Genomic DNA, 10,980 nt, shown 5'->3' with positions numbered 1-10,980 from the left:
CCATTAAATAAATAAAACTCCCGGCTCTCGTGTTTTTGAAACGACAAATCCAAAATGACCACCCAATTGCCTATGATAGGCAAGTAGGATGCCTAACGATGTCAGACGCATGGCGGCCCTCCGTGTCGGCGCACGTGGTCCAGTCAAGGCCCTACCCGATGCAGTGACATGTGGCCCCGTCCCGGTTCTCATGACCACGTGTTGTTTGGCACGAGGGTCGAGACGGGATGGGGACAGAGCGTCAATGAGACTCCGTCGGCCCCGCGCGGCACTCGCGCGGAGGCCATTAGCAGGAATTGAGAAGTGAGAAATTCGGTCGTTAACTCGCTAGAAATCATCGGCAAGTGATGACATATAGAGCCGTTCCACAAACTACCGATGATGTTAAAAAAGACAACATTTATTGAACGAACGACTCAGTAATGAAATCGAACATAGCCTGGTACTTGGTATAAGTCCATGTTCCATGTTAAATGTTTTCCGCAGGTGACAAGCACAAGGAGCATGTTTTGGTTGTTTGTTTTTAGTGGGTAGAACAATTTTGTTGTCAAAATATTTCAGCTTCTGATTTTTACCAATACCTATCGAGAAATACTGAATAATCACGTCATTTTGCTATAAGGTTTCAGAACAAAGTTACCCTCTGAAGGGTTCAGAAGACGCATCAATAGATTGTCCATTCAACCCTCCTTGAGCTCTCCACTGGTGTTATTTAACAGGTGTTTACTCGATAATAGCCTCACAGTCATCTACACCTTCTGAGCACGCAGCCCTGCTCTCAGAGGTTCCACTCTCCGTCTCTGTCGTCGAAGCCTGACCGTTTTCCCATTGGAGAAACGCTCACAGATGTCCCTCATCAGGCAGCTAACTAGCGCATTACGATTACCTTGACTATTATCCGGCCGCTCCCGAACCGCCATGCATTACATTTACGAGTCTGTTCACTAGCTGCTGATGCTGCTGATTGATCCCGGCCGTGGGAAACTTTCAGAAGCGTAACGAGACCCTCCCTGGCCCCGCTTCACGGCGGCCCAGTTTCATTGCGTGCCAAATTGGCCGCCGAGGAGGGCAGATTGCTCCAGCGGGTCAGCCACTCGGCGGCAGCAGCCAAGCGGAAACGACTCACGCCGGCTCATCATCTGACCGTCTTGGCTCATGTCTCAACTCATGAGTGCCCACCGGGTGGCCGCTAACTGCTGTGCCAGCGGAAATGGGTTCGCGCACCGCAGCACCGCAGCGCCGCTCCGCCCTCCGGGGCAGCGCTTCAGGCGACGGATGACGCTTTGTTGCAGGCGGCGTCCAGAGGATCACAGATGGCGACCGGCGGCGGCGGCGGCGGTGGCGCAAACGAGGCAATATCTGCGCAGTCGGGGGCGTGCAGGCATCCCTTCCACCTCCCTCGCCACCGCCACCGCCGCCACCACCGCCACCGCCACCGCCCTGAAGCCCGCCACTATGACTAATTGGCTGCCGCGCAAGAGTGTTTTATGCGGCACCCAAGACGCGACCCTGTGGCAGCCTTTGCAGAGGATTGTTCCCTGAGGCGGTAGCGGTATTTACGGACGACAAGAAATGATGTACGCACTTGCAAAACGCCACCCTTGTGCATGTGTCGACTTCAGACAATGCTACTGCGTTCGCTGGGGTGTTCGTTAGTCATCTGCACAGGCTGGTGTCAGAGTTGTTTATTCTCTCACGTCATTTGGTGGCGTGGGAAGTATGCGTTCAAGAGTTATGATCGTCTCAAGTCTCACGGTTTAAAATTGGGATCGTCACGGACTTACTGTAACGATCACGGACGGCAATTCCAGTGTCCACCACGTTCAATGGTCATTTGCAACATGTGTTTCCGGTAAATACTTTGAGAAATTACAGCTCTGTTTCAACATTTTGGCATCGTCGTATTCTAGCAACATCACCGGCGCTCTAGCGACATCACATCACCAAACATGCAATATTGCTGCTGAATCTTCCCGCATAACCTGGGCGTTTTCTAACCACCGGAGACACCTACACCCTTCCCTTCCTTTCCTTCTTCCTCCTCTCCCCTCCCCTCCCCTCCCCGTTCGATGATATCTGCTCCACGGCGCGCTAACCGTACACCGATTGCAGTGTCACGACTCGTCCCTAACGAGCACTAAACCGATCCGCGCACTGGCCCATCCCCGGGCCGCTCCACAACTGATGGAGAGATCACAAGTCCGGTCAACGGAACATCCGGAACGGAGTGGGATGGGGACGGGGTCATCGCCAACCGCAGAAAGGCATCAGGGAGATAAGACGTCAACCGCAGAAAAGGATCAGGGATGTAAGACAGGTAGGAAAGTTGAATGTGACTTTGGAAGTCTCTCTAGTTCGCCTACCTATAAAATCATGATATCATGAATTGAAATGAAATGTATAAACATGCCTCAATCTGTGAAAAAAAATGTACTTTTTATTTTGGTGTCTCTAGGATTACAAAAAAAGTTATGCAATTTCGATGAAATTGACGGAACCACAGCGACAGCGCCCTGCCGTCACCTAACGTATCCTACGTCGTCCCTGCATCGCCAGTGCCCCGGAGGCGGACCGCTGCACCGGCTGTCCTCACTACGACCTGTAATAAAACGCCCCAGCCGGGGGCGGTATCAGCGACATCAGAGCAGGCTGGATTGTCACATCGATACTGGAGCGTCGCCATGGAGGTCACAAAGCAGAGCGCGGTCCGATCACCCGACACGGGGTTAGTGCTCGGCGTGCGTCGTAACAGGGCCGAGCTGCAGGCTATGGTGGGAGATAGGACACGGAGAGATGCCTTGGCGTAACGAGCGACCGGCAAGGGCTGGGGTGGGGATCAAGGTACCACCCTATATATGAAACGACGCACGGATGGTAGATTTGGAGCGTTTGGAAGGGATTGGATGACAGGCATGGATAAGCATAGAGGAAATTAATGCAGAAATCGAGGTAGGGTGAACAGGGAAATGAAAACTAACGTGTCAAATGCATTAGCATTCCGTGTCACTGGATTTTGTCATCACAGAAAGCATTTTCTGAGCAGCAAAATCCCCAAACGTGTTACAGTTCGTAAGTAAATGCGAACTTCTTAAGCCATTTCAAGCTGAAATGGCTTATGACTTATGAGGTCGCTGACACAATGTGACGTTATCCGTTTAGGCTCACATAACTGGGACAGACGTCGGAAGTTTACCGCGTCGATGCAAGGAGCATTGCGGGCTTCTCTGTCAATTGTCGCGGTTGTTCTTTTTTAATGCACTGGCCTGTTGCTTGTTCATTGTAGTAGGGTATAAACACAAAAACAATTAACAATACATATACATTTTGCAGTTAGCCTAGTAACTGATTGAGTTACTATGTTATGTTTGTCACACATGATTATTTCGTTCATGCATGTTTGCCGTTTATAGTTCGATGCCATGAAACACGAAAAGATTTTACGACTGCAAGCGATCAGCATCTGCCTCACTATGAAAAAATATGTCCCCTATTTTCTAAAAGGGAATATAAATTTTCTTTATCTTGTACCGCGATCGTTTTCGAAAGGTGACACTTCCTTGACGACCGACATTTAGTTAAGTTCTTTTTAAAGACTTCATAACTTCGGACTGAGCCCTTGTAAGGCAGTGAAAAATTTTACGAACTAATAAACTTGGTTTGCCGTTCCGATGGTTGACGCCTGACAATATGTGGGTGCTAGTCCAGGGTACCGGGGCTAGTGACTATAATTAAGGTGCTGGCGACTCTGGGTCTGGATATGTGTGGGTGCTAGTTCGGGGTCTGAAGCTGGCATGTGGGTGCTAGTCCAGAGTTGTGGGAATGACAAATGTAGGAGATAGCTCCGGAGCTCACTACATATGTATATGCAGGCGTCATGTCCGGAGCTGAAATGCACGATAACATAGACAGAGGTCTAAGGTGACTGCTAGATCTGGAGCTGACTTATATTGCCTGGGACGAGGGTGCTGGTTCCATCTCTGACAAACCTGGCTGATGTCAGTGTAGCGGAACATTCTAGCGGATCGTATCCGTGTAAAGAAGGCCGTCACTTTGACACATAACGCCCGACGACCCGCTGACATCCGGTCACCGACGGATGGTGGTTAGAATGATGTGAGATGAATAAAAAGTAGATTGGGCACATGCTGGCTCTTTCCGCCATCATGCTCAGCACAACCCTGCACCTCATCTGGTTGTAACTGATCCCAGGCACCTGCTGTTCGTCTGTTCCTCTGTCAGGAGACCCCTTCCACCAGCGGAATACATCACTCCCGATCGAGATCAGATTCCTGTCTCGTCGCTCGTCACTCACCACCAGTCTGGCGTCATGTCCAACTCCAAACACGGCTTTAATGCATGATCCAACAGTGTCAGCCCGGTCCTAGACCTCTCCATCACTACCACCTGGAGGTCAACTTCATACTCACTGACCCGCTATTGAAACCTCCTCGCTCCGTCAGACTCAGTTCGGTAGAAGATGGTAGCAAAAGCGATGACGCGGTGGCTCTTTAGAAGACTCGTTCTACCAGACTCAGTTCGGTAGAAGTTGATGGCAACAGCGATGAAGCGGTAGCAAGTCTCGGCGGCACGCCTCAGAATCTCACCGTCTCTAAGGCTGGGGGGATCCATGTGATCGCAAGGCACCTCGCAGTTGCGATCAAACGTAAGTTGAATCGGAACAGATATTGGAGGGATCCATCACATCGTAGGCTAAGTAGATACGCAAGTTGTATCGCAAATGGTGAAGATACGAACCAACTTTACGAATCTTCTCGGTCGATCGGAAGGCCGATCGTAGCGAAGCTTTACCTCTTTCTCAAGAGAAAAATATAAGAAATTTTCGAAATTTTCACAAAACCGAAATATATGTTAAACAAATATGGTTGATGAACACGTGTGCAAAATTTGAAGTCGATTTCTTCAAAAATGGCTGCGCTAGAGCGTTTTAAATTTACACGTTGAAAACGGTCACTTTCACATCATTTTTGTAATTATTTTTTTTTTCAATTTTGAAATTTAAAAAATGTTTTGGGCAATTTTTCGCGTTAATTGCGAAAATCTGACCAAAACATGTATCGCACCATCAATGATCCGATACGCCATCAGAGGCCGCGCCGCGGACAGGTGGGCGCGGCGATACCTAGGCCGCGTGGGGGTTACACTGGTGTTCGGGAAGGGCTATGTCAACGCGAGGCAGGCCGCGGGGGAGCCGGTTGCGGCGCCGGTCCGTATTTGTCGGCGCCTAGCAGTGCAGCGGTGCGTTTATGGCGGAGGGAGGGGAAGCGGTGTAGTGTCGGCAAGGCCACACACAGGAGAGGGCACACGGGCCTCCCCCCCATTCGAGTTGGGGCCCCTAATCTTTAGACCGCCGAAGACCATAGCGCTGTTCGGCAGCCGGCTATTTTGTGTGCAGGGTATGACGTATTTCGCGAGCCGACGTCACAGGCGGTGACGTCGGCTCGCGCGCGAGCCGAGCGCCAACGACAAACTAACGGGAACCCTAGGACACCCTCGGGGCATAAACCGCGGAGTAGCATATTGAGCGAGTCTTATAAGGAAAATTCATATATCTTCGTTTCTCAAATGATAATCAGGGTGTCTCTTACCTTTTTACATATCATTTAGGCTTACCTGACACTTCAGTTGCCAAATATCTGCAATTTATTCAAGCGAAGGTATTTTCAGTAAATATCAATGGTATAGACCGAAATCTTTTGAATAAAAACTCCAACCAACAGAAATAAAAATAACTTAATTTATTCCAACCATTTCCTCCAAATAAACAACATAAAAACTCACTTTTACACACATCATTCATAATAAAGCATACTAACACGCCGCTTTTGACAATTGCGGCGTCGAGTGGCGCGCTGCTAGCGCTCTTTTTCGATCGCAGAGACCCTGCACGCGCGCGAGCACACTACGTCACGTCCGGGGGGCACAGGTATATGAAAAATCGCAGTGACGTAACACTTTTCTCGCTTCTCATTGGTCAATAGCCCGTTGCCGGGGTAACGTGCACGTATGTGAGCGCGGGCAAGAGTACTAGCCGGCCGCCGATCAGGGCTCCTGTAAAATGAACTGAAATAATGATTAAAAAGACCGGGAGGGCCCATCTCGTTCCCCAGCAGGCCCATACGAGTCCATAAATGCCCAGTAGCGCAGCCAGGGGTATTGTGGTGAAGTTTCAATGGCCCTCAAAAGACCTCAAAGGGCCCACAGATGGGTTCACCGGGTCCTCAGATGGTCTCGAAGGGCCCTCGGTTAGCGTCAAATGGCCCTCATCTGGTGTCAAAGGGCCCTCAGATGGCCAAATGAAGGGCCATAAGATGGCCTCAAAGGGCCCTCAGATGGGTTCAAAGGGCTCTCAGCCAACGTTAAACCTACCTCAGAAGACCTTAAAGGGCGTCAAAGGGCCCTAAACCTGCGTCAGAGGGCCCTGAGCTCGCGTCAAACGACCCTCCGAAGGCCTTAAAGAGTCCTTAGCTTGTGTCAGAGGGCCCCCAGCTGGTGTCAGTGAGCCCTCCTCAGCTGGCGCCAAAAGTCCATCTGAAGGCCTCAAACGGTCGTCAGCTGGAGTACAACGGTCCTCAGATGCCGTCACGCGGCCCTCAAAAGCCTCAAGGAGCCCTTATAAGGTCTCAAAGGGCCCTCATTTGGCCTCAAAAGGCCCTCCGCTAGCGTTAACCGGACTTCAGAAGGCCTTAAAGGGCCCTTATCTGGTGTCAGAGGGCCCCCAGCTAGTGTCAGAGGGCCCCCCGGCCCTCAGTTGGCGCAAAATGGCCATCAGAAGGCCTCAAACGGTCCGTAACTGGAGTCCAACGGCAACGGTCCTCAGGTGGCGTCAAGCGGCCCTCAAAAAGCCTCAAAGGCCGCTTAGAAGGCAGCAAAGGGCCCTCATATGACCCCAAAGGGTCCTCTGCTGGCGTCAAACGGACATCAGAAGGTCTCAAAGGGCGTCAAAGGGCCCTGAGCTCGTGTCAAATATAAAAGCGCCCTTAGCTGGTGTCAGGAGGCCCCCAGTTGGTGTCAGCGTGCCCTCAGCTGGTGTCAGAGAGCCCTCAGTTGGCATCTACTGGCCATCAGAAGGCCCCAAACGGTCCTCAGATGGCGTCCAACGGTCCTCAGCTGACGTTAAGAGGCCCTCAAAAAGGCCTCAAAGACCCCTCGGCTGCTGAAGAGGCCCTTAGCCTCAAAGGAAACTCAAGAGACGCTAAACGGCCCTAAAAAGGCTTGAAAGGGCCCTCTGCTGGTGGCAAAGGGCTCGCATATGACATCAATAACAGCTTTGTCAAAAACGGACCTGAGAGACCTTGCCGGTCCCTGGTTATAAGGGACTCCTGTCTCTTGCAGTAACCTGAGTGGCCCACGTTTACTGAGGGGCCCCTGGTTATTGAAGGAGTCCCTGGTTACTGGAAGGACCCCTGGTTATCAGAGGGTTCCCTGGTCACCTGGTGGGTCCCTGATCAATTGAGACCTCCCGATCATCTGAGCGCCCCCTGATTGCCTTGGTCTTGGCGTTGGCGTACAGTTTAAAGTCGTCGGCACACTGCGGCCTCCTCTTTCTCAACAAGTCCCTCTATTTCTTCTGCAGCGAGGGCGATTTCGTCAAAATACTCCTCCATCGCGAAACCTCGTGCGCAGACGCAGTCTTCGGGGCGCTCGCTGCGCCAACTCTTGACGCCAACTGACGGGCTCCAAATGGAACAGATGGACTCCGGAACGAACGTGGGAATGCCGACACATGATCCCTCCAAATTTACAGAGGAGGAGATGTCCCTGACAGCCCATTTGCAATAGGGGTCACTTTTACACTATATACGTATGGGGAATTCGACCTTATCGACATGGTACTACGAGGTCAGCTGATCTGCTTGGCATTTAAATCGTAGTAAAACTGGCATTTAAACGCTGCGAAACAACTTACGTACAACGTAGCTCCGATTTGCCGCTCTTTCTTTTTCATCCCTCCGATTTTCTTCCGATCAAGAGAAGTTTCGTACCGAGAGAAGTTTCGCAGCCACGTCCGATATAACTTACGATAGCACGGATCCCCCCAGCCTAAATCTCACACGTCTGCGCCTGAATGCTAACTGCAACAGTATCGGTTCGATCATGAGCGGTTGTCAGACATGCAGCGAGCAGAAGCTAGCGGCGGGCGGCGGCGGGCGGCAGTCAGCGAGCGGCAGGCGGCGGGTAGCTCCAACCCCTCCGGCAGTAGCGCGCAGATAATGTACGCGGCCCACCCCAGGTTCAATTCGTCACACGAGGCTCGCGCCTCTGTTTCAGCGGCGCATCGCAAACACGATGCGGAACCTATGCAGCGGAACGGACGCCCCGCGGTGATCGGTCCGGCGAGGGCGCTGCGGGGCGCTTCAGGGGCGCACCGGGGCGCACTAGGGGCTCCGGGGGCGCCGGCCGCGCGGCGGGGGCGCCCCGTGCCCGCGCCCAAGGGCGTGTCCTGGTGGGCTAGGCTGATGGAGCAGCAGACATCCCATGTTGGGCACCCGTGGAGCGCGATATGATGTGTTCGCCAAGAGGATACGATCCTGTGGTTTTGGCTCAGCCGAAATCTGTTTACCGGTAGGAGATTCGGATGCTTTGCGGAATAGCCAGACTCAATAATTCATCAGACTGACCGACTGCCGGGCTGGGTTTGATACGACGGCTGATTCCATCATAGTACAAACATTCCTTGGATACGGTGGTATGTGTGTACAATGACCAATGCGTTGTTTGTATCAAAATCTGAATGTAGATCATCGCGTTATCCGGGGAATGTTTAGCCATTTATTTTCATTGTCATGCTCCGTTTTTACCTTACCCATCTATGGCCGTACATGCTGATTAAGCAACGCAAAGAGGCTACGTTGAGTAGTTTTCTGAATAAGTATTGCAGGTTTTCATTCTTTCTCCTGTTCTCAAAATTCCTCCACCGGAATCACGAATGGTTAAAGGGACTATCCCACCTTCTAAAATGTTGTTAAAACCAGTTAAATTGTGCCCGACTTTATAGATTGGATGACCAGGAGCACGATTCTGGCATTTATTTTTCATTAAACATCTTAGGCTTCCCATATTCCAAACACAAACTTTCAAATATGTGAAGTCACAGCCCAAAATTACCTCCTTCCCCAGGCCACATTGGCACATTACTGTCATAAAGCTGATTCTTTTTACTCTGTAGGCACCACAACAAAGTTCAGACCAAGTTTTAAGCGATTTTTCAACGAACAAACCCATTTAAATCAGAATGACTAAACGAGGTGACGTCACACTAACGGTCGCTCCATGTTGAAGATAGGGCCTTGTACAAGGCCCATTTTCAAATGAAGGGAACGAATTTCTTCAACACCAAGAGGCCGCGGGGGTTGCAACCTAGATAGATAGTGGTTGCTGAACCTCGCCGCAAACTTGGCTATCTCAACTCAAACCCCATGTTAAAGGTGGGATAGTCCCTTTAAGTAATATTGCTTTTATATTGGTGTTTGCGGAGAATAGGTAACTTTTCTTAGCATTTCATCTTTGCGATGGCACACACATTACCAAGTGCATTCGTTTGTAGATACGTTTCAATTCATTCAACAAATACTCGAGGGGCAGCTCAGTAATTCTTAACATTCTGCTATATGATACCAGTATTTAGAGGCATCTGGCATTGCATTCCAAATATGAAGAAAACTTTGAGTTGACAAAGAACATAACGATGAAACATACAACATCGTCCCTAATTAAAATCTGTTAATCATTTCATTAATCATCCCTTGCCACGCACGTATGATGTAGGCCGCAATAATTCAGCTAATGCGACTTTAATGCACAAATGCACAGATATGCACAACTGTCTGTCTCTCCCAGTCTGAAACATAATCCCCAAACAGGCTCCTCGGTTGGTGCAAACGGCACAAACATACTCCAGCACTGATTCACGGACCACGTCCGGCACAACAGCGCTCGTCATTTGGTAAATACAGTGATGACGAGAGCACGACGGACTAATGGGCCTTCTCGAGCCGGCTCCCACGCTGTGTGGACGGTCCCAGGGGTGTGTGGTGTCAGAGCTGTGTCACGTGGTGGCACTGTGGCATCGGGGTGCTTGTGACACACATGGGTCATTAGAGCACTAATGTGACACAGCGAAGTCATATGGGCACTAGTGTGCAAGGATAGCTTTAGTGTTTCAGTTAGGGCACTGTAGTGTCCTGTTTCATCAGAAGTCAGAACACTGCAAGTTTATTAGCCATCAGTGTGCCAGTCTAGGCCAATGAAACGTAACTAGCATTAAAATCACCACCTTGATACCAGAATTGTACCACAAGAACTACAAGAATACATATTACTTGAAACGGCGACGAATGTTCCGCCTTCTCTATGATTCAAATTTCAATGCAGCAATTGTTATCTTCTAGAAAACCTCTGCAATGCTAACAGGCGCGCAATCACGACATTCTAAATTTCATCATTGCTGATTCCTCTCTCCTGAGTGCACCTGATAAAAGAATCATTTACCGAGATAATTGCCGATCTGACCACCTCTCCGATGACGAATACGTCGGCTCACTGTGTGCCGTATTAGCTATCCTCTGATTGGCTAGCTCTGACTGAAGAATGTTCTGCACACAACCGGTTCTCTCGTTGATCAACGCTGCAGAGCCGAGCGATGACAAAAACCTAGCCGAGCCCTCACAAATTCCTAGCAAACGCACCGACAAAAATCACAGAACAATGCCAAAACAGTGCTCATCTTCACCAAACCGGAAAGCGGTCGGTCGCAGAGATTTTTCCGCCGGAGTAATCTCAGACACCGGTTGTCGTCACATCTCGTAAATCCCGTGTCACGGCAAGACGGTGCTGTGGAGAGATGAGAGCGATCACTGTCCTCTCTCCCACGGACCCCCTCTCTCCTCACTCCCCAGCACTCCTCTCTCTCTCTCTCTCTCTCTCTCTCTCTCTCTCTCTCTCTCTCTCTCTCTCTCTCTC

Source organism: Amphibalanus amphitrite, unplaced genomic scaffold (assembly GCF_019059575.1).
Source record: "Amphibalanus amphitrite isolate SeventyFive unplaced genomic scaffold, NRLGWU_Aamphi_draft 001274F_arrow, whole genome shotgun sequence".
In the NCBI taxonomy this organism is placed as follows: Eukaryota; Metazoa; Arthropoda; class Thecostraca; order Balanomorpha; family Balanidae; genus Amphibalanus; species Amphibalanus amphitrite.
The sequence above is the reverse complement of the archived record's forward strand: the minus strand, read 5'-3'. Positions refer to the sequence as shown.